Source organism: Orbicella franksi, chromosome 3 (genome assembly GCF_964199315.1).
Source record: "Orbicella franksi chromosome 3, jaOrbFran1.1, whole genome shotgun sequence".
NCBI lineage: Eukaryota > Metazoa > Cnidaria > Anthozoa > Scleractinia > Merulinidae > Orbicella > Orbicella franksi.
Genome location: NC_138147.1, coordinates 17,617,485 through 17,642,500, shown reverse-complemented (window position 1 = coordinate 17,642,500; position 25,016 = coordinate 17,617,485). Strand labels below are relative to the sequence as shown.

General features: G+C 38.6%; 1 pseudogene across 1 annotated transcript in view; it reads right to left on the bottom strand.

The window, feature by feature from the left end:
- The window catches only part of LOC145481612 (structural maintenance of chromosomes protein 6-like), a 34,266-nt pseudogene that overhangs the window by 410 nt on the left and 8,840 nt on the right, over positions 1-25,016 (bottom strand). Inside the window, exons 2-30 of the transcript XR_014048664.1 lie at positions 24,518-24,632; positions 24,033-24,138; positions 23,583-23,719; positions 21,655-21,716; positions 20,848-20,928; positions 19,326-19,427; positions 18,565-18,702; positions 17,789-17,869; positions 17,564-17,710; positions 16,739-16,830; positions 16,262-16,426; positions 15,192-15,370; positions 12,092-12,261; positions 11,377-11,403; positions 10,558-10,638; positions 9,621-9,704; positions 8,697-8,806; positions 7,597-7,690; positions 7,313-7,378; positions 6,292-6,351; positions 5,912-5,962; positions 5,272-5,391; positions 4,864-5,001; positions 4,128-4,243; positions 3,538-3,637; positions 2,147-2,305; positions 1,285-1,464; positions 556-659; positions 1-80 (exon numbers count right to left, since the gene is read on the bottom strand). The exon at positions 1-80 is cut by the window's left edge and continues 410 nt beyond it. The product of XR_014048664.1 is annotated as a structural maintenance of chromosomes protein 6-like (transcript). The remainder of the gene's footprint in view (positions 81-555; positions 660-1,284; positions 1,465-2,146; positions 2,306-3,537; positions 3,638-4,127; positions 4,244-4,863; positions 5,002-5,271; positions 5,392-5,911; positions 5,963-6,291; positions 6,352-7,312; positions 7,379-7,596; positions 7,691-8,696; positions 8,807-9,620; positions 9,705-10,557; positions 10,639-11,376; positions 11,404-12,091; positions 12,262-15,191; positions 15,371-16,261; positions 16,427-16,738; positions 16,831-17,563; positions 17,711-17,788; positions 17,870-18,564; positions 18,703-19,325; positions 19,428-20,847; positions 20,929-21,654; positions 21,717-23,582; positions 23,720-24,032; positions 24,139-24,517; positions 24,633-25,016) is intronic.

Below are 25,016 nucleotides of genomic sequence, written 5' to 3'. Positions count from 1 at the left end.
AACTTCTTTTCTGGCTCCAAAATGATCAGTCGGGATCAGCAAGCTTGAAAATTCGGACGTTCTTGTCTATGGATAAAGGGCTGAAACGAGAAATAAAAGGTGTTATTGAAAATTCTGAACCTTTCAGCCTCCGCGTTAAATCATCTTTTCTCCTGAAACGTAACAAGACACATTTTTTCTGCAATAGGTACTTTTGGGAGGTCAGCAAAAAGGGTGGCTTAGAGCACAATTTCCGCCCAATCCTCCACACGGAGACGAGAAAATGATGTTGACAAAAGTGAGACAACAACAACATAACAGTGTGGTTTACAATAGCAAGAGGACTAGACCACTTTAATGGCAAAGGCGTCACGCTTATGAGAACGAGTTGCATGACAATCCAAAAGAGCGGCCGACGAGCTCGTCACGCAATCTCTTTTCGCCGACTTGCTATAATTGAAACTTTACATACGGCCTAACTTAACCGTTACATGATTTATTCTTCTGGATATCATTCTAATCGGTTGTGAAATCGAGGATGGCACTTAATGCGGCCGCAAAACATTTCACACTAACCTCAAATCCTGTGGTGTCAAGAAAATAAACTGGCGCTTTCTCTGTGATGGCAACTCTGCAATATCCAACACCATCTTCATGATCACCTTCCTGTTACACAAGTCCTAAAACGTTGGACGAGATTGTAAAAACTAAGTCTGAAGTTAACACTCCTTAGTTTGTTGTATCATGTACAAACTTTGTTTAATACAGAAAACTTTCTCTCAATTTTAATAGGACAACTGATGTATCTACCATTCGAACCTTAAATTAAACATAACATGGCAATAACTATATTTTCAACAATCGTGAATGAACCACATTTTCAGATTCTTTTTCCCCTCTCCAGTTCAACAGGACGATATGCCACTTTCTTTTTCTTAAGACAAAAAAAAACTGAAATGAAAATCCGAACAAAACTGAAATAAAAATCTAATTAACCTTGACAGTTTTAGCTGGTTTGCAATTAGTAAAAAAACAAAAACAAAAAACAAAACAAAACAAAACAAAACAAAAAGAAAACAGGTGAATCGTGTTCTTGGACAGAACACCTTACTCTCACTCTACTTACGAGAATATTTACTGGATATTCCATGCTTTAAAATCCGGGGGGAGTAGCAATACTCCTCCTGGTCACTTCATCCTAAGAAACCTAGAGTCGAGTGCATGCGCTGATGATGCTTCCGGCTCATCCAGGTTTGTGATTTGGACGGGACTTTTTAACCTTATAAAACCGAGGGTGACACTAACCATAAAAACATCAAACTCATCAAGACATCTAAAAGGTGACTCCATGGTGCTCCACAAGGCTGTCAGGAAAGAGATAGTAGACACTGATCTTTCACCGCCTGATAACGACTTCATGACAGACGTACTTTCGTCAACACCTTTCTCCGAATACTCATCTTTTGGACCTTTGTGGACATTTACCTGCGGGGAACCGGAAGGAAAGATGAAAATCAAAAACCTACGCTATATGAAATGCAGACGAAATTTCCCTGGAACACAAGCCCAAGCTAAGAACAAGTGGTTTGGTCATCATTGAAGCTAGAAGTAAATTGCACTAGCCAACCTACTGCGCGTTATAAATTGATCAAGAAACTGTTATTTAACCACCTTATCTAATTTTAAAATTCAGCAAAATCTAAAAGTATGACAGATTCCTTTAATGTCTGTTCAGGACGTATTTTGATAGCAAGACCTCCACCTCATGGCCATTGGATGGTGTAGCTGTTCTTGATGTTGTAATGGTGGCGAAGTCGAGATGGGCTCTCTCTCTTGCCCCCAAAAAGATTGAAGGTGGGAGAGGAGGGTTCCTGTAATATAAAGGTCAGCCTTTTCTTGTTGCAATAAACTAGGGAAGGGGGGCTTAATTATGGGGCAAAAAGGGGGCGGGCTTTGGCTCTTCGCCCCCCCCCCCCTCCCCCTTCGTGTTTATGACAATACGGAATATTTCAACAATAACTCAGCCTTCTTGGCATACGCTCTTTGGGCTCGTCACGCAATCTTCCTCCCCCACGTGGGAGAGGAAGATTGCGTGACGAACCCAAAGAGCATCTGCGCAGGGGGCTACTAATAACCAGGAGCTCGACAATACCAGTACTGTACTTACGATGAGATTAAGAGTCTCTCTGCTGTGATCGAATGATATATATCCACTGTAACCCTTGCGGCTCAAGTGGTTTGTAAAAAAATTGGAAGTATTCGACGCCAAGAACTTTCTTTTCTCTTTAAAATACTTTCTTCTTATCTCCATGGCGGTGTGAATTTTCTGCAATAAAGAAAGCAACTAAACACTTCAAAACAGACCGGGAGGTTGGATTTGAAAGTTCTTCACAGGATGTCAGCCGATGTTTTCATCAATTGATACTTGTTCTCCCCAGTAAATACACATGAAGCGAGATTGTGCCAAAAAAATAACTGTTGCATGTAACAAAAGTGATATTTCTTCTCGGCAAGTGACGTTATAAACGTATTCTAACACCAGATACCAATGACTTACACCTCACAGTCTAATATTTTACCATAACTGACCTACGATGCTGACAAAGAACTCTAGTCCTGTCTGCATGAACAACTGATTGTTAAATATGACACACTTATCATATCACTATCTGTTTCCAGTGCAACATAGCATGATATGGTATCCATGGCAACGCCAGTGCTAACGACAGTCATTCACATAATCAGAAGGATATTCCAGAATACCGCTTGCTATCAATACCATGTAAGGGCCCGGACGCACTGGGCAAATTTTTGTTTATTTTACGAAAAAACCTGTCATCAATTCCCTGAGACAAGTGCGTCCGGTGATTTTTAGATCTACCAAATTTTGTCAAGGCTTACCAAACTTCAAAGACACCGTCGTCCTGCCTCGGAGCAGGACAGATTTTTGTCAGGCGCGAAATCTGACAGATTTGTGAAGTTACACGCCATGATTTGAAGGAAAATGTCAATCAAGAAAATTTGATTTCTATTTTTAGTCGGAGTATTTCAGTCCGAAGCTCGCCAAAATTAAATTTATATTTGCGCGGCAATCAACGACAAACATGGAAGATTCGTACCTTGGTATGCTCCATGACGATCCGTTCGCACAGTACAACTATTACGGTTCCCAAGTCTACGTTAACGTTCCAGCTGCATCTCCAGGACCAAGCTCTGCTCAATTTGTACATCCGTATGTCCACCCGAGTCAGTCGAGTACAAGTACAAGTGCAAGTTTCACGACTACATGTAATCAAATTGAAAGCGCGCAAGCGATGGTGTTAATTTCCATGTGATTGACTCTTGTGGTTAACAAATATTTTGCTGTGATTCAGTGCGCCCACGCTTGACAAATTAAAAATTTGGCAGAGACAAATTTTGTCGAGATTTTTGAAAGGGCCAAACAAATTTTGTCAGTCCAGTGCGTCCGGACCCTTAGTGAACTCTTACCCAAGAACAACACAAAAAAACAGAACGGCAAGGATCAGTCAATTTGTTTCGTTCTTTGCTATCTCATACCTTGTTGTATTTCTTAATGTTGCTGTTGTTCTTTACGATGGCTTCAAACTTCTCCTGAGTTTCTTGGAACTCTTTCATTATTTCTTCGAGATTCCCTCGACTGCAAAAAAAAAAAAAAAAAAAAACCTTACAGCGGAATCCCTATTTTTCGAACCTCCCGATTATTCCAAGCAGTTTTTGGTCTTTTTGCACAAACATTTAGGGAAATTTACACTCGATTTTTCGAACTTCTCGAATTTCCGATCTCATGTTTGTTCCCCAAAGTGGCTGTAAAAATCGGCATTCCATTGTGTGAAACTCTTTATCACATGGATATGTTCTATGGTACCAAGTATAACTTTGACCGACAAATTGTGACGCACGAAAAATAGCGAGTAGAGTTTACCACCCTTTGAGCTCCGACATCAGAATCAAAATTCTCTACACTTACCTATTTCCGCTCACTTAACCTTCTCTAAAATTAACTTTGGAAAACTATCCTTCCCAATTCAGGTTTTCCTAACACGATCGGAAACTCAATTCTCTTATCACTTATTTGCTACTATTCATACACACAGGTTAAGAGAAATTATGATTGACGACCTACTTACTTCTTTTCCTCCTCCTGGACATATTTTTGTTTTTGAATAATTTCAGTCTCGAGGTCCTTCACACTCCGTGTTGTCTCCACTCTTTCAAAATGACGCATGGCAACCTCGGCCTTTTGCTGTGAAAGTCAAAATTTTAGACAATTATGCATAAAGTTTTGCTCTTTAAAGACAGTTGACAAGACATACAGTACATGCAACAATGAAAAAAATCCACTAGTAAACTCATTCTTACCGCACCACATCATCATTGTCCTAGTCGAGGCCACCAATATTATAAATATCGTCAAAGGTACCACGAGCAATTGCTGCCACAGAAGTCATCATCGACCTCTTCCTCTTCTTCTTTTTCTTTTTCCTCCTCCTCCTCCTCCTCCTCCACCTCCGCCTCCGCCTCCGCCTCCGCCTCCACCACCGCCGCCGCCACCGCCACCACCACCTCCTCCTCCTCTACCTCTACCACCACCACTACCACCTCCTACTACTACAACTCACCCTCCTCCTCCCTCTTCTTCCTCTCCTTCCTCCTCCTCCTTCTCATCATCATTATCATTTCGCACTATGCTTGTCTCCTGTAGTTTACCTTGGATAGTCTAGCAACTATCTTTATAGGCGACTATGGATCCAGACTTCCTGGTAACACCGAGTTACTGATGCCACTTTTACATTTTCACACCACCATTACTGTTATCATCTCCATCATCACTGAAACGAATTGAACTCTTAACAAATGTCTTACCTCTGTCAACTTGATGAGCCGATCCTGCTTTTTTTCGTTCTCGTCAATTTCCTGTTCTAATTTCCTGCGTTGTCTTTGATAGTGTTGCAGTTTGGCATTCTCCTCACCATTTCTCGCCGTTAGTGACTCAAGCTTTTCCTAAATAAAAGTATGCAGATGACACAAGAAAAAAAAATATAATTTACCACTAATGCTACAAAAGCAATCGTCAGTATTCACAGGAAAAAGGATTTCCAAGATTTGAACTGAGTTCCCAACTTCAAAGAAAAGCCAATATTTGGTAAATACGGAAATCATACCCAGGACAGAGGCGCCAGGAGCAACAATACGGGGAAGCATGGATCTCCAACCTCCCCATTTTCTGAAAATGCAAGCGTGATACAATAATCATTAAGCCTTGATTCTTACTTTGAGAGGCTCTGCTTTTTCAAACACTTCACTAATCTTTCGTTCGTGGTCGTCATTTGTCCGTGTTTGATCTTCTATGAAAGTTACGGCTTGCTGTAACTCCTGCTCTGCAGTCTGGGTCTGAAGGGAAAACAAAAATAGATTTCTAGAAAAGTACACGGGAGATAATAACATTCGGATTGCTGCATAAGTCAGTTCAACTATCAGGAATGACGATGGATAAATGTAAAATTCAGTGAAAACAACAATCTAGGCTTACTTTCTTTTGAAATTGTGGAACCCTCCATAGGAAAAAGACTGGTACAGATGATTTGTAAGGCACTAAAACCTTTGCAACGCTCACTAAAATGTACAGAAAACCTTTTCAAATCCTCAAAACTAGCATTTTTAATGTATTTAGTACAGGGGCACATATTGCAAACACAATCCATGCCTTGCGGACTGCGTTAGGTTCGCAAGGTATTGAGGTAACATATAGCCACAATCTTTTTCCCCGCCGAGGACTGCGGTTACAGCGTTTTATGCTTTATAAAAAGTTGCAAAGAACTTTTAGGTAGGATTCAAAAAGCTTTTATTCCATAATCCGAGGAAGAACTACTGCTTTCTTGAAAATACCAACAAACCACAAGCCTCTCTTTACCTGCTCATCGAGATCCTCCAAGCGTTGTGTACAATGCTCTAAGTCCGTTTCCTGAAAATCAACAAGATTATTGCATAAAAAGGTTTAACTTGTCATGTTTAAATGCCATGTATCCATGTAAGTCACGAGATGCCTAGAAACCAAGCAGAAACGATGCCTCCTGGTCGTAAACATCCACATGCGCTATCTTTTCCTTTTCAGTTCAAACTTAATTTATTACGTTAGTAAGAACTGACAAAAGTTCAAATGAGGTCTGAAACTACTGTAAAATTGATGTAAAAATCTTTTAAAATCCGAGCTTTCGCCGATTTACGGCATCATCACCATCTTAGTGTTTGCCACAAAAACAAAACAAAACAAAACAAAAATACTGTACATACCAATACTGTGATGTCAGGAGAAAGCTCTTCCTCTAAGCTTTCCATCAGTTCAGTTATTTCCTGCAAGTAATGACAACAAAAATAAACTATAAGAACACCTTGATAAGATGCATATGGAGCAGGATGGCACTGCACAAGCTGCACCCTTACTGTATCTTTTCCCTCAGAATAAAGCCTAGCAGATACGTCACAAGCAGATGGCAGACGGCAAAATAATAATACCAAGAGAAATATGGTTGAGTGAGAGTACGTAAGGGACTCCCTTATCACACCTATCCTCATCTCTACTAATTCACAAAGCCTCACATATCCTTATTAAATATTTATTCATTCAACGTGAAAAAATAAATATTAACATGCATTCTAAAGCATGCATTGCTATCTTATCCTTCTTCAAGGTACTAGACAGAAATAACAGAGAGGCCCCTTTCTATGCCGCTATAAACAGTGATGTGTTAAATTCACAGTGCAGAAGGAACAGCACTAGGTGCAGTCAGCAAATGAAAGTAGCTGCACTGTGAAAGAGCACTGTGCACAGCACAGTATTACTTTGCACTATATCAACTTGATCACATGCATCTGCCCCAGCACTCCATGGCGGGATGGGCAACCTTTGCCATGTAAAAATGTAAATGTCGCTTCTATCCAATATTTAAACCAGCCACCTTCATGTCGAAATGGCCCAAAAATATACAGACACAGATACTTTTGGACACGTGAGAACAGTGTGACACGGCTCAAGAATTCTTAAAGATACCACTTATTCACTTAAGAGCTGGCTCTGGTTGATCCAAATTAGGACAACGCTATTCACCAGATAAATCACGATCTAATGGATAGTGTAATTTGTTTTGTCATCACTTATCAGCTGGATAAAGATGTATCCGTGGGATAACATTAACCATCCTTTGACCAACTGGGGCCTGGGTGGCATGAAGCACGATTTGAGTGAAGAGCCAATGATTTCTTGTAATATACTAAGGAAAGAAGTACCATTAATTATCGTGCATTCTGTACTAACCAGTTTTAGGTTGTTTATGGAGGCTTGTAATCGCTTTTTCTCCTTACATGCTTCTTGTTATTCAAGCTAGCAATCACAGTGAAACATATCAACTGATATACAAAATTAGAACCAATGACAACAATTCAATTACTGAGTGAATCTGCAGAGTGACAGACTATAGTTTGAAAAAATGTGAGACATGCATAAGATCTTGGACGTAGGAAAATGAACTAAACAACAGCTTTTCACTAAAAAAATTGAAACCATTAATCAGAAAGAGTGCATTGCAACACGGTACTCACATTTTGTTGCTTCAATGCCTTTTCAAGGTCGCGTTTCTGTGCTGCAAGCTGATCACGCAGCTTTTTCTTCTCATCAATTTCTTTACTTAGGGCACTGAAATTTCACATTTGAAACATCAGTAACGTTTCTAAAACATGTCAATTTAAAGACAATTGACTTGATAAATAAATAACAATAAAAATTATAAACAAATATATTAATCAGTTTATGTAACACTACCCAATAAGCTCTTCAGGGCTAATGTTAACAAACAATAAAACAAATATAATTGTAAATGAACATAACACTCTTAAAAAGAGCAACTGGCAGGATACAGACCTGCCAGTTCTGCCATCCCATGGATTTCAATTCTTCGCCCTAACCACTCGGCCATGTTGAATAATGTTACTGGTATTGGAAAGGCTAATTTAGCAGAAAGAGATGGTTTTAAGACAAACATTCCAAGATTACATTGAGGCAAACCATACCATTGCTAGATGACAAGGTCATCGTTTAGTCTATGGTTGTTTACCATGGACCCCAACATGCCTGAAATTTCAGTTAGAATTTTACCTGACCAAAACAAACCTTCCAAAAATATGGAAAATCAAAGGAAAACTTTTAAAAACGTTGGAACATCTTGAAAGATGATTGAAAATTTTAATCAGAAAATATAAACAGTTATTGACCAGTTTCAGATATTTTGCGCCAGTATCAACAAATGTGGCCTTACACAGTTACTCATAACCAGATGACATGCCAAATCTGATCCGGAATTTCTATTTGAGCCTTTGTGTACCATTGGCCTAAACTGTGAATTGCTTGGTTTCTCTGCATTGAAGGTAAACGACCCTTGATGTCTTGTTAACAACTTTTCTATGAAATCTGTTTTGTGAAACCAATCAAAACCTAAGAAAATGGTTGGGGTTGGTGATGCTGTCTTGACAATATAATGAATATTCTTATGTCAGGCCAAGGAGAATTTCTCATACCCTTATCAAAAAGTAATGGCAACGATATGCCACACATCAAATGTCACCTGTGAAACAGCGGAAGAAATCACAGGCATTCAAATGTGACTGACTGTACCATAGATATGGCCACTAAATAAAATACTAACCTTATATTGTCTGCAGAATTAGTTGATAAATAATTCTTAAAGTCTTTGTCTGGAGCAACTGACTTAACTGTTGGCGGTCCAATAAGCTGATCACCACTAGCAGAGAAGGCCTACAAGGACACACACTGGGATTAATAATAAATATTGACATGTGCACTTATCACTTTTACCTTTCAAAACATTGATTTTGTAGCTGTTAAAAAACCATTGTTATATATGCTAGCTAATCGCTGTCACTTTGAGATCCTTCAATGTAAAAGTAGCAGCTCCAGGAGTTATTGATTCAAGATATATTAAACAAATGCTGGAGCATAGATTCAATAACAGAGGTAGCAAGGACATGATCTGCATGTCAGAAACCAATAAATATAAAAATGTAAAAATAATAAAAAACCTTTAATTACCCTTGGAAAGAGTTTAAAACCAAAGGCTAGTAGAGCCAAGCAATTATCAAGCACTTGAAAAGAAAGAGAAGTAGCAAAGTTCAGTGGTGGAGAAGACCTACTTGCAATCTTAAAGACTGCAAACGACTTTCTGTGAAACTGGGACATCCACATCAAAATGCTGTTTTATAAATATGTTCTTGTATTTTTAAGCCTTGATGTAAGCTAATGGTAAGCTTTGTGGAAATCAAATATGGTTGATTTCCTAATTAAGTGCCCTAAAGTCAACACAAAATCAGGGTGTGTGATCAGCTTTCTATCTTGCAGTTTTACTGCCTACTGGGTGTTAATGTAAAAGGATATTGTCTTTGTTTGTGTGATGTTCAGTTGTTTCCTTGTAAAACCATTACCAAAATTTTCCCAGCCCGTCTTGTTTGCAAGCCACATTTTTTGTAGCATGTCATCATATCATTGACCATGAATGGTGTAGACTTGGGAGTGAAGTTGAGAGAAAAATACCCTGTTAGTAAATATACTTTACCTGTTTGGCTGGTGCATTCCTTGACCATATAACATCTGCAGCATGTGACCTACTTTCAATTAACAGTGTCCTTTCTATACGGAGCTAAAGAAAAGTATTTGAAGTATTTAAGATAATTCTTTTATCAACATGCAGCATCTATCTCACACATATAGCAAGCGCAAAATGTCCCCAGAAACTATGGAATGACAAAAAGTCGATAAACCATTCGCAATGGACATCATTTCAGACAAGGCATGCAAATTTAAAATAACAAGGAATCAAAACCATACCAGAAATAGCTTAAAGTCTACCAGATGAGGTATTTCATGCTGGTATCACCTACAGGGGTTATCACAAGAATTTATCTAGAAAGGCTCTTTCTAACACATGATTGTGCCCTCCAAAATAACAGTCAGATTAAAAGAGCACTTCAGTGAGGCACTAGGTGTTCATCTTTACCCTTTGAAACTGCATTGTGTATCCTATTATCTTTTCCTGGTTTTAAATTGTCTGAGTAAAAACTTTGACCATTCCTCAAAGAACACTATTCAGAGGTAATTTATTAATTCGGTTGACATAAACAGTAACAAAAACAACTCACTTTCCAAATTGATGCAAGCTATAAAAACAAAATTTGTTAATTTGCCTTAAACATTGAATATCGAGCTTCAAGTTGAGTCATTTCAGTTTCAAGTTGAGTCATTAAAGTTTTGAATGAAGAAAACAAAGAAAGAATTTGTCTAGTTATCTATTGCTTGTTGCTAGTGTTATGTCTTCAAGAAAAACATGATTTCCTAAAAACAATCTCAGTGCCTTGACACTCGAAACACAAGCTTTGATTCTCTAAAGCACAGAGGATAGAGGATAGAGGGTTGAGGATTGAGGATCGAGGATTGAGAATAGTTTTGAGTTGAGAGTGTTAACTTAAAATTGATCAGTACTGTACATTCATTACCTGGTCCATTAGACAATTTGCTATTACAGCATCGTCAATCTCTAGCATGTCCAAAATTGTTGGAAACTCACATTTGGGTTTCTTAAAAAAAATCAGATATAAAGATGTTATCACTAGCTGAAATACTATGCACAAGGAACTAGTAAATATTTTTCAATCTCTCAGTTATGTTGATGGCAATGAAAATAAAAAAAAAATAACTTAAACCAGCTACAAGCCAAACAAGGTCACTGAAGCACACAGTCACTTGAAACAAATTTGAAAGTTTGGTAACTAGTTAGCTACACAATTATTAAAGTACATGTAACAGTCAGTGTGTGTTCACCCTTGAACAAGAAGGAAAACTAATTTATTGATCCTGTGAAGAACCTGCTCGCAGGCTATAAGTCTGCATTTGGCGACAAAAAGAACACTAAATGATCATTGTTTCTTACATATTGTGTGTTATTTGGGTTTTAACAATTGACCTTGCGCACGATGTGAGAAAATTATGACAGCTTCAAATTCTATTTAAGAACTAAAATGACCTTAATTCTTTGTTAAAAACAAAATATATGAAGAAATGGGCCAAGGATAATCCCCAATAGTACAAATTTTCATTGAAGATGACCGCAGAAAAGCAGTTGGGTGACACTGGGTAAGTTATAAAATAACATATCATCACGTATTTGACGAAAAAGCAGTCTTTATTCTCAGTCTGCGTTTAATACCTAGTTTGCAGTCTGCAGTCTGCATTTTGTACAGACTGAACAACTAAATGCCAGCACACCTTATACAACCAAAACAAACCTGGCATGAATAGGGTTAATATTTACTTACATGAGACGAGACATTATAAACAGTTTGCTGTAAATCAGAAGGAAAGAAAACATACTAAACAAAACTGTCCTGGCTATTTCAGACATGAACTGCTGCATAATGTTATTCCACTCAAAATAAGTATTTCAGTATGTCTAAAACTCAAAAGTTCAAACCTTGGTATCATTATGGTGTCAGTTATGTAATGTCTCAACTAGCCATTCTCTCCAGGGCATAAAAAACTCAAATAGATACGAGGTACGTGGTAATTATTACCAATTTCTGGCTGGGGGCTTAATTTCATTTTAAGTGGCATAAAGCAAGGGGTTCAAATCACTTCTGGATTATACCAAAAAATTACTTCACCTGAGTACCCATTTATAAACCTGGGTAGAAAAAGGCACTGTTATGTGAGAAAAAGGTGAATTGAATTGCTTAAGAATGCAATGACCCAGGTCACTGCGGGCTTAAACCCAGACCACTTAGTCCAATGTCTGACACAAAACCCATTGGCCACTACACCCCCCATCCCCACCCCCCCCCCAAAAAAAAAAATGCCTGTTGTAGTATTCCCAGTCACAAAATTAACTCCTTTTACCAAAGAGTCAAATTGGGCTGTGGGACATTAATATTGTAGTAGTTCACTCCACGTCAAATGGGATATGTTGGCAAAACTATACTCATTTCACAGTTGCCCATAGACTTCCTTGATATAACAAATAAAACTAGCATTTACCTGAAAGGGGCATATCACCACAACAGGGGAAAAGTTTGTAGTCTGAGTTATAATAGACTTGAGGACCTTCAGGTCTTTAAAATTAACCACACAGAATCCATAGCCAAACTTTTTTAGACACGATTCAATAGCCCTGGACCACTTTTCATCCTTTAGTTTTAAATGTAAGCCTGCATATGTCAAAATGGAATCATAGGATTAGTATCAGGGAAAAGAAAAAGGAAATAAATATAGGGTTCACTGAAGCATTTTCTTTGCCACAAGATCTGAGTAGTAGTCAAAAGGCCTGTTGCACTTTTCTGCACAAGTGCAGAAGCTTCAAGCTTTGGACTGCAGGTCCAATATTCAAAGTTGGCTTTGGTGAGGAAAATCCCTTTCCATCCATCTTGTGGGAACTGCAACACTTATGGTAGCAGTAACGATTTTCAAAAAATAATTTGTTACATATTGGTTTGGACAGCTTATTTTGTACTTTTGGGTAGAGATTAAATAGAAATGTTAATGTCCTCCAGGTGCATGAAGTGGCTAAAAGAAATGGACAATGTCAAGAAAATAAGGTTAAATCCCCAATTCAAAAGATTACACAGAAAACAAAAAAGGGAAACATCAAAATGACTAAAGGTGAAGCCATTTTCATTCAAAACATGACACTGGCTCCATGAATCTTAATATCAACCACTGCTTAAGATAAGTTTTGGAAAATACTTCAATCAATATTTTGTTCCGAACTGACACTTATGTTACCCAGAATTGAAAGGCCGCGTGCAAGAACGTCGCCTAGATTTTTTGGCCATTTTGAAAGTGTTCAAAAGTAGCTGAATTTTGGCATGAAGGCTTCGTTTTACCTGAGAAACATTGCTCTGAATTTTTTTTGGCTGGGGCGCTCTTCGTTCTCGAGAAATAACGTATGCAAAAAGCTCAGTTTTCCAAGCGGCATCTTTTGGAGATCTTTTGTTGAACAAAAAACAAAAGAAACCTTATTATTTTGTTGAACGGCAAACAGGCAGACTGTTTATAGTGTATTCCACTGAATCTTAGCTGTCTTAAAGTCAAAGGAAAATAGTATATAGAGCGGAAATCTGGGAACAGATTGTTTACATCGGTTATTGTGACGTAAACGCAACACGTGAATCGATCGAGCAGCAAACGAAATACCATCGAACAAAAAAGAGAAGTGCCGCATTAGAGCTCTGTCAACTAATATCTTAAGCATTGCGTTAAAGTACCTTGTATGCCTGCCTGGTGGTTGAGAGGCATCATAAAGCCTTGATAAACCCGTAAGTCATCAGCACGTTTTAAAGAATCAAAATGTGTTCTGGAACTTCGAAGGTAGCTGATATACCGTAATCGTGTTATCGGCGTTCGAAGTCAGATCGAGCCAGGCAGCAAAGTCCAAGAGCGGTTCTTGCCCAAGAAAAATACCCTCTCGTGAGTTGTGGCCCATTTGCCAAGCGTTGCTAGTGTCAAAGTTTGGAAAGCGAGAACTGGTTTTTGAGTGATAAAATTTGTCTTGTATCGACTGCCATGTTTTCCCGCGCACGAGGTGGAAAGACCCTTCCCGGCATGCATTGTGATCATGTTCTGCTCGCGTTTCTCGAACTGGTAACTAGATTGTTTTGGCTTTTTTCATTTAAAGATAATAATGGCCAACAAGTAGCGATCGATTGTAACATAGATCTGTGATCCAGGTTGCGTTGATTTTATTTCATATCGGCATGATTTGTAGTGTTTTGAACTTCTGGGATCAGCGGACATGCAGATGTATGGAGACCCGTACATTGCACAGAAGGGTTAATTTGTTAATCTGTTAGGCGGTGCGTGACATAAAGCTACGATTGCGTTTGTCGAAAAAATATGTATTTATCTCGTGATTTTTAGCCATTTAAGACGTTACTGTATTTGGAAAAGTGCTTATTTGATGTTTATTTGTTCAGTGCAGATAATCATTGTCCCAGATAACCAAAGTAAGTTCCAGATGTTAACACTATTTTCCGGCCGCCATATTTTACCTATTTAGACCTGAAATCAACATTTTTGAGCTTATACACTGCGTGAAATTAACATTTTGCTGTTTTCTAAGTGAAATCAACATCCTTGCCGTCACGCGTTAACGTGAAATCAGCATTTTTACCTATTTAGACCTGAAATCAACATTTTTGAGCTTATACGCTGCATGAAATTAACATTTTGTTGTTTTCTAAGTGAAATCAACATCCCTACCGTCACGGGTTAACATGAAATCAACATTTAAACCTTTTTTGACCTAAAATCGACATTTTTGAGCTTTTACGTTGCTTAAAATTGACATTTTGCTGCTTTCTGAGAGAAATCAACATCCTTGCCGTCACACGTTAACATGAGTCAACATTTTAAGCACTTTTGACCTGAAATCAACAAATTTGAGCTTATATAAGCTACGTGAAATTGACATTTTGCTGGTTTCTAAGTAAAATCAAAGTCCTTGCGGTCGCGGCAGGCTGATCCTTTGTTATAATAAACTGAGGCGAGACTTCGACTTATAACAAAGGCTTGGCTTGGCTATTATAACAAAGGATCGGCTCTGTTTATCATAACAAAGGCCCGGCTTTGTTTATTTGAAGGACTCGGCGGGAAAAGGGCGTCAGGTATTTTAATCAAAGGTGAACTTTGTCGAAAACACTCCAAATTTCGCATGCAGTTTCGTTCAGGTATGTTAAGCAATGTCCTGTAGTTTTCGCGCTAAAGTTCGCTTCGTTCTCGAGATATTGCGTTTGCAATAAACCACTCGGTTTTTCTAACCTGTGTGCCTTTTTTGCATACGTTATTTCTCGAGAACGAAAAGTAACCCAGCAAAAAAAACTTCAGAGCAATGTTTCTCAGGTGAAACGAAGCCCACATGCCAAAATTCAGCTAGTTTTAAGCACTTTCAAAAATGGCCGAAAAATCTAGGGGACGTTCTTGCATACGGCCTTTCAATTATATTTATTTGATCACCAACACATAATCTGACCTGCTATGTTAAACAAAATAAGAGAGTTATTCAGCAATACACCCTTTCAAGATTTCTAACCATCTACAAGCAATCTACTTATTACTGATCTTGCTTCAATATGTCTCTTACCAATGGGGCCTCTTGGTGGCTTGGTGAACCTTCCATCACTCACAGCTTTGCTTATGCGATCAAGCAAAGTAGGCATCCAGGCTCCGAACTGTAGAATCTTATTACTTTTTTGAAGCCTAACTCGTGTTACTTGTTTTTCCATTTTATAGATCTCATTGGTTACTTCGTCTTTCGTAGAACTGTTAAATTAAATGACAAAAAAATAAATAAATGTGTATGATAGGAAGCAATTATTAGGCCATTTCTGAGTTACTTTGTGCCTCTGTTTCAAATGAGTCCTCATGCAAAACCTTTCATATGAGAATGCATTAATGCATTGTATATGCAATTATTAAGCAACACGGCATGCAAAACCATTCCAGTACATGAAATATGTCTCCTAATTGTTGGACAATTAAGGTGGTAAGTGGTTATTTACCTTTTTAAGGGAATCATTTCATATAAAAAGAGTAATCAGTAATCTCCCTTCATGTACCCAATTTTTCCCCCATCTTCAGGTTACCCTGAGATTCTATGCAAAACATTCCACAATGATCACATACTTACTAAGATCCAATTGGCCTCTCTCTGGTTTGCATTTTAACAAGCCAGTAACAATGTGTCCAAGATACTTTAGGACTACACCATTACAGCCTATGGAATTTGTTTCAGGCAGAACTCAAGCAGAAGGAAAACAGAGCACATAAAGCAAGACATTTGGTTCATCAGGGCTCACATGCAAGGGATATTAGTCTATGCAAGCCAAACCCTTTCCAGGGTTTCACTCCCATCAAGCTGTGCCACTCCTGTTGGACCAGTTGGATCAGCAAACAATTTCATAGCCCATAGATTCCAGTAAAGAGTACGGCAAACAACCCTAGATGGTGTTTACCTCCGTCTGTGGCAGGAAACGTACTGGCAAGTACTAGCTACTCTGCAGTTCAAATTTCAACTTATTTCCACACTTTAAATTTGTTTGCATCTGTTAGCTTTAAGTTTCTTTGTGAGCTATCACTTTTTCCTTAAAAGTAAAAATCACTCTTCCATGTGACATTAATTTCAACACACATTATATATTCATTAGTTTATACCATAGTTTGCTGATACGATATTTATCCGTCTCCACTTCATTGTGTAGTTTAACAGCTTTGTTCATAACCTCCTCAAGATTGTTTTTACATTCTTCTAATTCGTTTCTTTTCTGTTGTAGCAAATGTTCTTTTTGACGCTGTTCTTCTTCAAAGTTTCTCATTTCCCTTGAGAAAACAAAACATAAATCCTTCAATTATCAAGTGGAAAACACTCAGTAAGTTGCAAAGGCTCTTGCTAAAATAAACTGAACAGAATGTGTTGTAAGCAGAAAATCGCAAGACCATATACATGCATCTCTGGATAAGGCTACAAAAAGTGAGCAGAATCCTAGCTAACACTAATGTTCTGCCACCCTTTTCTCTCTATAGAAGTATTCACGATTTCGGTACAAGTTAGAATGTATATCTAAGCCATTTCATTAGACTAAAAATCAAGTGTGATTGGTGTGGATCTTTCTAGCATTTATTACAACTCACACAGATGTTTTTATCTCTTCTATCTTTCCTTGAAGCACATTTTTTTCATTTATGGCTTCCTGTTTAGTGTGTTGCAGTCTTCTCAGAGTAGACTATAATGCAGAAAAAAAACTTCACTGAAACAAAAATTTTCAATTCTTACTCAAGGTACAATTAGGGTAATGCATGGCACCTACCACAAAAGGAGGTAGATAAAATAGCACACCAATCAACCAAACAACCATCACTGCAGATGACAAACTGAATTAAAGAAGGTTAACAAATACTTTGTAAAGTGGTGATTGGGTGCCTGAAACATCTGGGAGTTTCCACTGTTGGCAGCTTAATAGCTCTTACATATAGATGGAAACCATTCCCATGACTGGCTACTCCTGGCATTCCAGCCATGAACCCCCATGTAGAAGGGAGAAAAAAACAGGCACCCATCTACTACTTACTACTTATCCTTGTTGTGCCCTGCAGGACAGCTAAGGCAGCTGTCACACCTATAAAATAGTGGAAAGAGAGGGAGGGGAAACAGCCTCTCAGAGAAAGCCCCCACACTCAACAAAAAGTTAACGCTCAAGAAAAGACTGAGTAAATGCAAACTGCTAAAACTCCCTTTGGTCCAAGAACACATAGAATCCTGGCACAAACACATATCTAAACAGCACTGACTACAAAGACTTGTGCTCCTTATTGTTAACTCCATTGAATTGCATTTAACTATATGAAAACTCTCTTGTTATGGAAACACGAGTATGTGTAAGACGGAATACATCACACCAGGTGAATTTTAATTTCTTTCATAAAGAAAAAATAAACTAAAAGTCCTCTCCAATATACCTGTTTGTCTTTGACTGTCTTCTTCCTTTCTTGTAGTTCTGCAGCAATGTGTTGCTGCTCTGTGTTCAAGGACTCTGCTTCAGTTTGGACCTTGGTCATTTCACTCTCCACTGCTGCTACTTGCTGTTCAATGTCTGAAATTTTTTTCTTTAAACAAAAAGTTACAAACTGTGTTACCTTTTGATGTAGGGAGAACCAACAAGTTAAACATAGAACCAGTAATACCTCGCATTCTTGAATCTCCTTGTCAAACTTTGGAAGGCCAGACTTAAGTTTCACTACAACTCTACCTTGCATAGAAACCTCCTTAAAAATAAAATCAAATGTTGCATTAGGAAAAAGCATTCTACAACAATAGTAACTTGCACACATAACCATTAAAAATGAAAATGCCAATTTTACACGTGAACCATACAAGTCTCTGACCTTTTACATCTGACACAATAGGCCTTGGTTATTTTAAGTCCCTTAATGGTCAGCACTATATTAAACAACTAAATCCCAAACACCCCAGCAGTCTAACATCCATTAAGTAAGTACCACCACTAATTATTACTGCATTTCAACTTAGACAAGCAAAAACACAATCACCTGGCAGAAGGGAACAATACCAACTGAGAAATTCCAAATTTTAAGTGGTTTGCACCAATCAGTGTTTAGTGCAATACACTGTCATTGGTTCAATGAGGACAAATTATGACCTTCTCCATTCTAATGGGATTAGTTTAAGATTGTCTAAGTAGCCCTATTTACACTAGTGTCACAATGCAGACTAGTTATGATAGGAAGGTTTTACTGGGCAGAGTAATGGCCTTCTACCATTGCATGCCTCAGATATGCATAATTATCTACCCCATGAAAAGTCCTGTTTTGAAAGCTAGGCATGTAAAATTCCAAAGCTTGATCCACAGGACAAGAAACATTACGAGCTTGTCTTACTTGCATGGGGCAAATAACAACATATAGTGTTGCTTCGCTTTGACATCATCCATGTACTTTACCTTTTCATTCTTGATTACTTCTGCCCAAACACGCTCCTTTTTTAGTTCCTCAATCTGCTCTTTGATGTCACGAATTTGCTTAATAGCAATATACCTTGCTTCTAGTCTGCGCACTTGCTCACGCACTTCTGGAATAACCTTTAAGCCCAGAAAACAGAGAAGATTACAAATTAAATTTAATCTAGAGCAGTTAACAATCAGCTGTTAGTGTAATGGCAATGGGCATTTCTGAGTTACCGTTCTCCTCTGTGCCAAATCAAGTCTTCTTGACCAATAAAACAGTTGATTGAAACACATGGATAATTACCATTAAAGTTTGCATTTTTAGATCTGAGTTGTTTTTGTACTGTCACAACTGGCTGCTTCTGTCAGATTTTCATGACCTCACCTTTAATTTCTAAACCCACATAAGTTACATTATGTAATCACTCTACCCATGGTAACCAGGCAGATCCCATTACACCAGACACTGGGAATTCTATGGCTACTGTCACTGAACAATGTTACCCACTGTCACTGGGTTGTTAATATTGAAAATGATATGAAAAGCTGAAATAACCAAACCCAACCTCTAGATGTCCCTACCTAAGGGCATCTGAGCTAGGTCAAAGGTTCTCATGCAAAGCTAGCATGATCTAACAAGCAGGTGTAAGACCCTAGTTGGTGGTCTGGCAGGGTTTTCAACATGCAAGCTACTAAATTGAAGGTAGATGTCAAACCAATTGACCTAATCTGGCACTAAAAACAGCAACAAACTGCACCTTCTCTTTTCGTTGCAAAGTGGCTAAAGCAACTTCCTTATGCTCCATCACAATACCGTAATCAGTGCTTATTTGTTCAAGACTGGTTGCTTTCATGAAGAACTGCAAACAGAAGGAGGAAGATCAGCAGGGTTACAAAAGAATTGTATTAAGTTTACACAAACCAGAAAAAAACACATCATCAGGCAGTAAGTGCTCAGAGTAAAGCTACCCAAACCAGCAGTAAACATAGTCAAGTCAAGTTTTGAATACCACTTCATGACATTGCTGTGACGTGTGCGATATATTATGCAAATAGATTACAGCAAGAGCAAAAACTTGATGAAGCAGTGGGTGGTGGGGCCAGAGGGGTCATGCTTGCCCACAAACCCCTCAATTTTGAAAAATGCCCACTGGTTTTCACAGTTGATTCCAGTTATTGACTGACAACTTTGCCACTGAGCTAAAATCATAATAGAGCTACATGTGTCTACATCCTCATTTGGAGGGCAATGTTCGGCTTAATACCAGCTTTTCCTGTGGTTTAACTCTAACCGTTCATTAGCCTGACAGTCATTTCATTCTCTTGCTACCAAAAAAAAATATCTAGTGCTGAATTATAGAACCACTCAGAAATTGGAAGCCTTTGTTTGAAAATTGTCAATGCAAGTAAATTCACTTTTGCAGGGAAAGCAACAACCAGTTGCTGGCTTCTAAAATCTGGTCTTTCATTATCTGGACACGAAAAACAACTCAGTAAAGCTAAGCAAGGTTGCCAAATAAGTCTATCAAAGATTGGTTCTCCTTCCCTGGTTCCTGCTTGGTCTTTGCGCATGATCAATAATCAAAACAGCAGCTGAAAGATTTTAAAAGCTTTCACTGAATCTATCAGGTAATAGAGCCACCAAGTATTTAACCTCTAAAAGATGGTGTCTTCTAAGTAAAATCGAATACATACCAACGACATCAAGTGTAATAAATCTTTGCTGAGGCTAGCACACAATTTCACAAACCTTCGTCCATGACATTGTGCAAGTCACACTCAAGTTATTCCTGGAATCATTTAAGCGAACTTGAGAAACTTGTCAATCAAGATGACCACGCTGCACCAATCACGAGCCCCATTTGTAAGAGAACGGATTTTCCAAAATCAAGGGGTTTGTTGGCAAGCATTCCATCTCTCGCCAATATAGTATACATTTTTGAAGTCGTTCATTTTTCCATTTTAAAGCAATTTCTCTCAAAATGTCTACCTCCTTAATAGCTGCTGATGTCAATTCTTAAATAAGCTGACTAGTGGCTTTCAAATGGTATATTGTTCACAGGCAGAGTGTCTTTATTTGCCGATTTGGTAAAAACTGCTGTTCGCCTTAGGGGGTAAAGGGTTAAGGGCTACATTCATCTTTCTGTTTTTGTTCTATTGTTTTCTCAGCCAGTCCCATTAAGCCTTCTGAGAGGTACATAGCACCTTAAAGACAATGTTAAACATTGCAAGACAAACTACAGAAGAAAATATATGTGCAAGGTGTCTTATTTACCATACCTTATAAAGATCTGATTCATCCTTGCTTTGAAGCAAATGCCTGCTTGTGTCTTGGTTTAATAAAGAAACTGGGTTGTCAACCTTGGGAAAGGAGTTCACAATAAAAGTAAACTTCTTGGCCTACAAAATAACATGTGGGTCACTCCATAAAGATATCAGTTGTCCAGTGGTTTGTAATGTTAACAGTCCACACCCACTAGCTTAAGCTGAGAGGCGTGGTGGTCTCATGGTTAGTGTGCTTGACTCTATTTGAGCAGTCTTTGTTTAAGCCCTGCTTGACACTTTACTCTCACAGTGCCTCTCTCCACCGAGATGTATAAATGGGTACCGACGAATCAATGCAAGGGGTAACCCTGTGATAGACTAACATCCTATCCAGGGGAGGGGGTAGAGGCACTCCTGGTCTTTTCTTGCCACAGATACCCGAGATAATCAGAGCTGGCCTGATGGACCACTAGGCTCATTTGCAGACTTTACTTCTACCTACCAGCTGAGAGTAGCAACACCCATGGAACCACATGTGCACGTGCCTGCTTAAGAGAGCTGCTTATTTCTATGTGAAACAATAAAGTTTATGCAATGCAAGGGCCGGAACTTAGTGACTGCTTAGGATGTATCATCTGTTAAGCTAATGAAAAGTGTTGACTTTCCTAGGTTACAATACAGAGCCCATAAATGTAAAAAGTAAGGGAGAATAAGAAGAAAAGGCCTTAAAATTCCAGGTGATAACCATAGTTTTAAGCAACTAATAACATAATTCAAACATGAATACTCTAACTGACCTACTGGTGATGAAAGGAAACACACCTGGATGTTAAATTGGTCAACTATTTGTTCCACTTGGATTCTCTGGGTTGAAACTACTTTTCCTGAAACAGAAATCAACAGAATATATGAACAGTTGTGGCAAGCAACTGGATTTATTATACCCAGTCATGTGTCTTGTATATGTTCCTAATTGTCCTCCTTCCTTACCTCAACTAATTGAAAATGAAAAAGGGATTGTACTTCCTTTTTAGGTGTGGGGGTTTTAAGGAACTACACGAAGGAAAATATCCATTGATCACTAAGTTATTGTAGAGCAAAACAATATATTGCTCTTAGGGATCTATAGCAGAGGCCAACCTTGTTAGTTCTGGACCCAGACCAGTTGGCTATTTACAATCATGACTGAGGAGTTGACCTATGGACTACAGAGAAACAACTCCAGCTTAGTGGTCAGAGCAGGACTTGAACCTGCAACCTCCAGATTTCAAGTCCAGTGCCCTAACCACTTGGCCACGCTGCCTTCTAATTTGACAAGGTGTAAAAGGATCCTTTTAGCACAAGGCCAGATACAAGAATAGCACAATACCTTCACAGAACTATCATTCTGCGGGTTTGACGCAGTGTCAAAAGAAAATTAGTTAAGAGTTTCTTCAGATGTTGGTTGTATTGGCAGCGTGGTAGTCAGAAGTGAACTTATGGTGATCTCAGTATCCTGTACTCATCAATGCAGCATATCACATGGTTCTCTAATGATTCACACATGCCAAATCCAGTAGTTTATCAAGATCATTTTTTTAAACCATTGAAGACACTATCACACTTCTCTGCTGTTAAAGTAACACATGGTCCAGCTATACATAATGCATGATATTCTTGCTGAGTTGCCCAATAACTAAATGCACACCAACATCATGCCCCCAACAGTTATCCCAGCATTATAAACTTTAGCATCCACCTGATGACCACCATCCTGAGCAGTTAAAAAGGTGAAAAGGTGTAGACCTAGGAAACACTACAAAGTGTGCTACAAGTTCCAGTCAGAGATCTGTGCTGAAGAGTACTACCAGCACAACTTGAAGAATTAAGGGTAGTTGTCTACAGTTGTTTGGAGGCAGATGTTATCAAGAGGACTTACAGCCCACATGTATTACTGTGACCTTAGTATAGATGAAAGATGGTCAAATGAATGGGAATTGATGTTAACAAGTTCAACTCCAGGAAAACCAAGTTTGCCAACCCAATTTCTAGAATTGTTGAGACACTAGAAGTCCTGCAGGGTGTAAAGTTGTTCTGCTCCCTGAAGCTGATTAGGTTTAACTGAGTGTAGGAGAAGCCAACAATACAAAGACTGCAGTGGCTGTATAAAACTTTTGTACTACCAAATGCACCTGCCACTTTTCAGCGCTGCATGAAAATATCTTATTAGACTTCTCTAAAGGTCTGCAGTCTCAGCCCATGGAATGTCCTGTTTTTCTGACCAACACACTCCAAGAATGGCTTCAGTGTCCCAAAACCTTTCTGATCAGACATTTCTTGACTTTACTGGACACCAACCTTCATTTCAGGGCATATGCAAATGTTGCTAGTAAGACCTTTGCACCAACTGGTGACCCAGCACTCAGGGAAACAGCCCTTGAGAAAAGCTCCACTGAAGAGGACCCCACCTGCCTCACTATTTTTTAAACTCTCTCAACAGCAATATGGCTTCAGTACAGGTCCTGGATTTCCCTGATTTCAGTTAACCATTTGCCCCCAACACTAATGCTTCTAGGGAGGTCCAAGATGGTTGGTCTCGAGTTGTTTCTGGAGTTGTTATAATAGTAGAACACTATGAAATGTAGAGCTAAAGTACTCGACTTTCTTCTCAAGTTCCTGTTCCTTAGACCATTACAAAACAAGGAACAACAGACCAGCAAAATAACTGTTTTTAATCCTTAATTAAGAACGTTAAAAAAGTATACATTTACCTTTCCTGGATTTGAGCTTGTATGATGATCCACCATCTGCAGTGATTCTCCTTTCAATGATTATGGAATCGCCATACTCACTGTGTTTGAATGCATCAGCACCTCTGTTGCGTAGCTGAACTGAGACTTGGCAAGATCTGTTGGAACAAAAGCCCATCAAAATGTTTCCTACAAAAAGAGTTATTTACGTATTAACACTGTGAATATCATCTTTAAATATTGGTTGCTATGATGGCAAACATTATGTGTGGGTTTCATACACTGAACTTTGGAGTAATACAAGAAGTGGGGGAGCTTACCATATAGTACATGGTGGAGAGGGGTCATTTCAACTGCTGTCAGTGGCAAATCAAATACACAGCAACATTCCATATTCCATGAAGGGGGCCGGCATGTAATCAACTTCACTGTGATTATCATCTGACAAGCACTACAATAACAGTAAATCACCTGCATCCTTTCTTTACAAAGTTCTTGATACTCAGCCCTCTACTGGTCTGAGAAGCTCTTCCACCCAATGCCACAACAAGACCTGTCATGATCGCACTTTTGCCACCTGAACACAATAAAGTAATTAGATTCATTTAGCACATGTATGTCAAATAAAGGAGCTTTAATAGACCTTTTTGGACTGGGCAGTTTGTTGCCCCATGTCATACCATGTGATGATACTCTTGAGAATTCTTCCTTTCAAATTTTCAAATAGTCGTTTGCATATGAATAAATAGTTTTTAGATGGTTAAAAGAACAATTCTCTAGAGAAAATCACATGGTCTGTAATGGGAAAACAAATTGCCCAAGCAAAATAGGTCTATTGTTCGTTAATGGAAGTCTTTGGTCTTGTCTGTTTGATTATTTGGCCAAAACACAAGGTTAAAGGTTTTGACATGTGTTTTAAAAGTTGCTAACAAAAATAACTTCTTTCAAGGACTTACTGCCATTCCTTCCAGTGATGAAGTTCACACGTGGTCCAAATGGAACACAAAGGTTACTATGGCAAAGAAAATTGTCCAGTGTCACACTCTCAATAATTCCTGGCAGTTCAGGCTCCTGTTAAAGGCAAAAACATGTTCTCTCAAAAAGTCAGTGGATACGGGGGTTGCTTTCTCAGGCAAGGTTGGCCAGTAGAAAAGTGCCTGGAAGGTGTACAAGGAAAAAAAGGTAGACAAATAATCTTCTGAAGTAAGGGGCATTTAGCATTTTAAGATTTCAGAACCTTCCCACCAAAAAAAACATATACGATATCAGTGTTTATCAGATGCCTATGAAGCATTTATTTAATGACAAAAGCTTCTAGCTTCTTGAGTGCTGGACGAACTTCCCAAGTGCATCCATAACTCGATATACACACAGCTAAAAGCATGAACCAATTCTTTTATAACATGGCGATAACAACTTGGGCATCAAAACATGTTTTATTTGTGATTGACTACA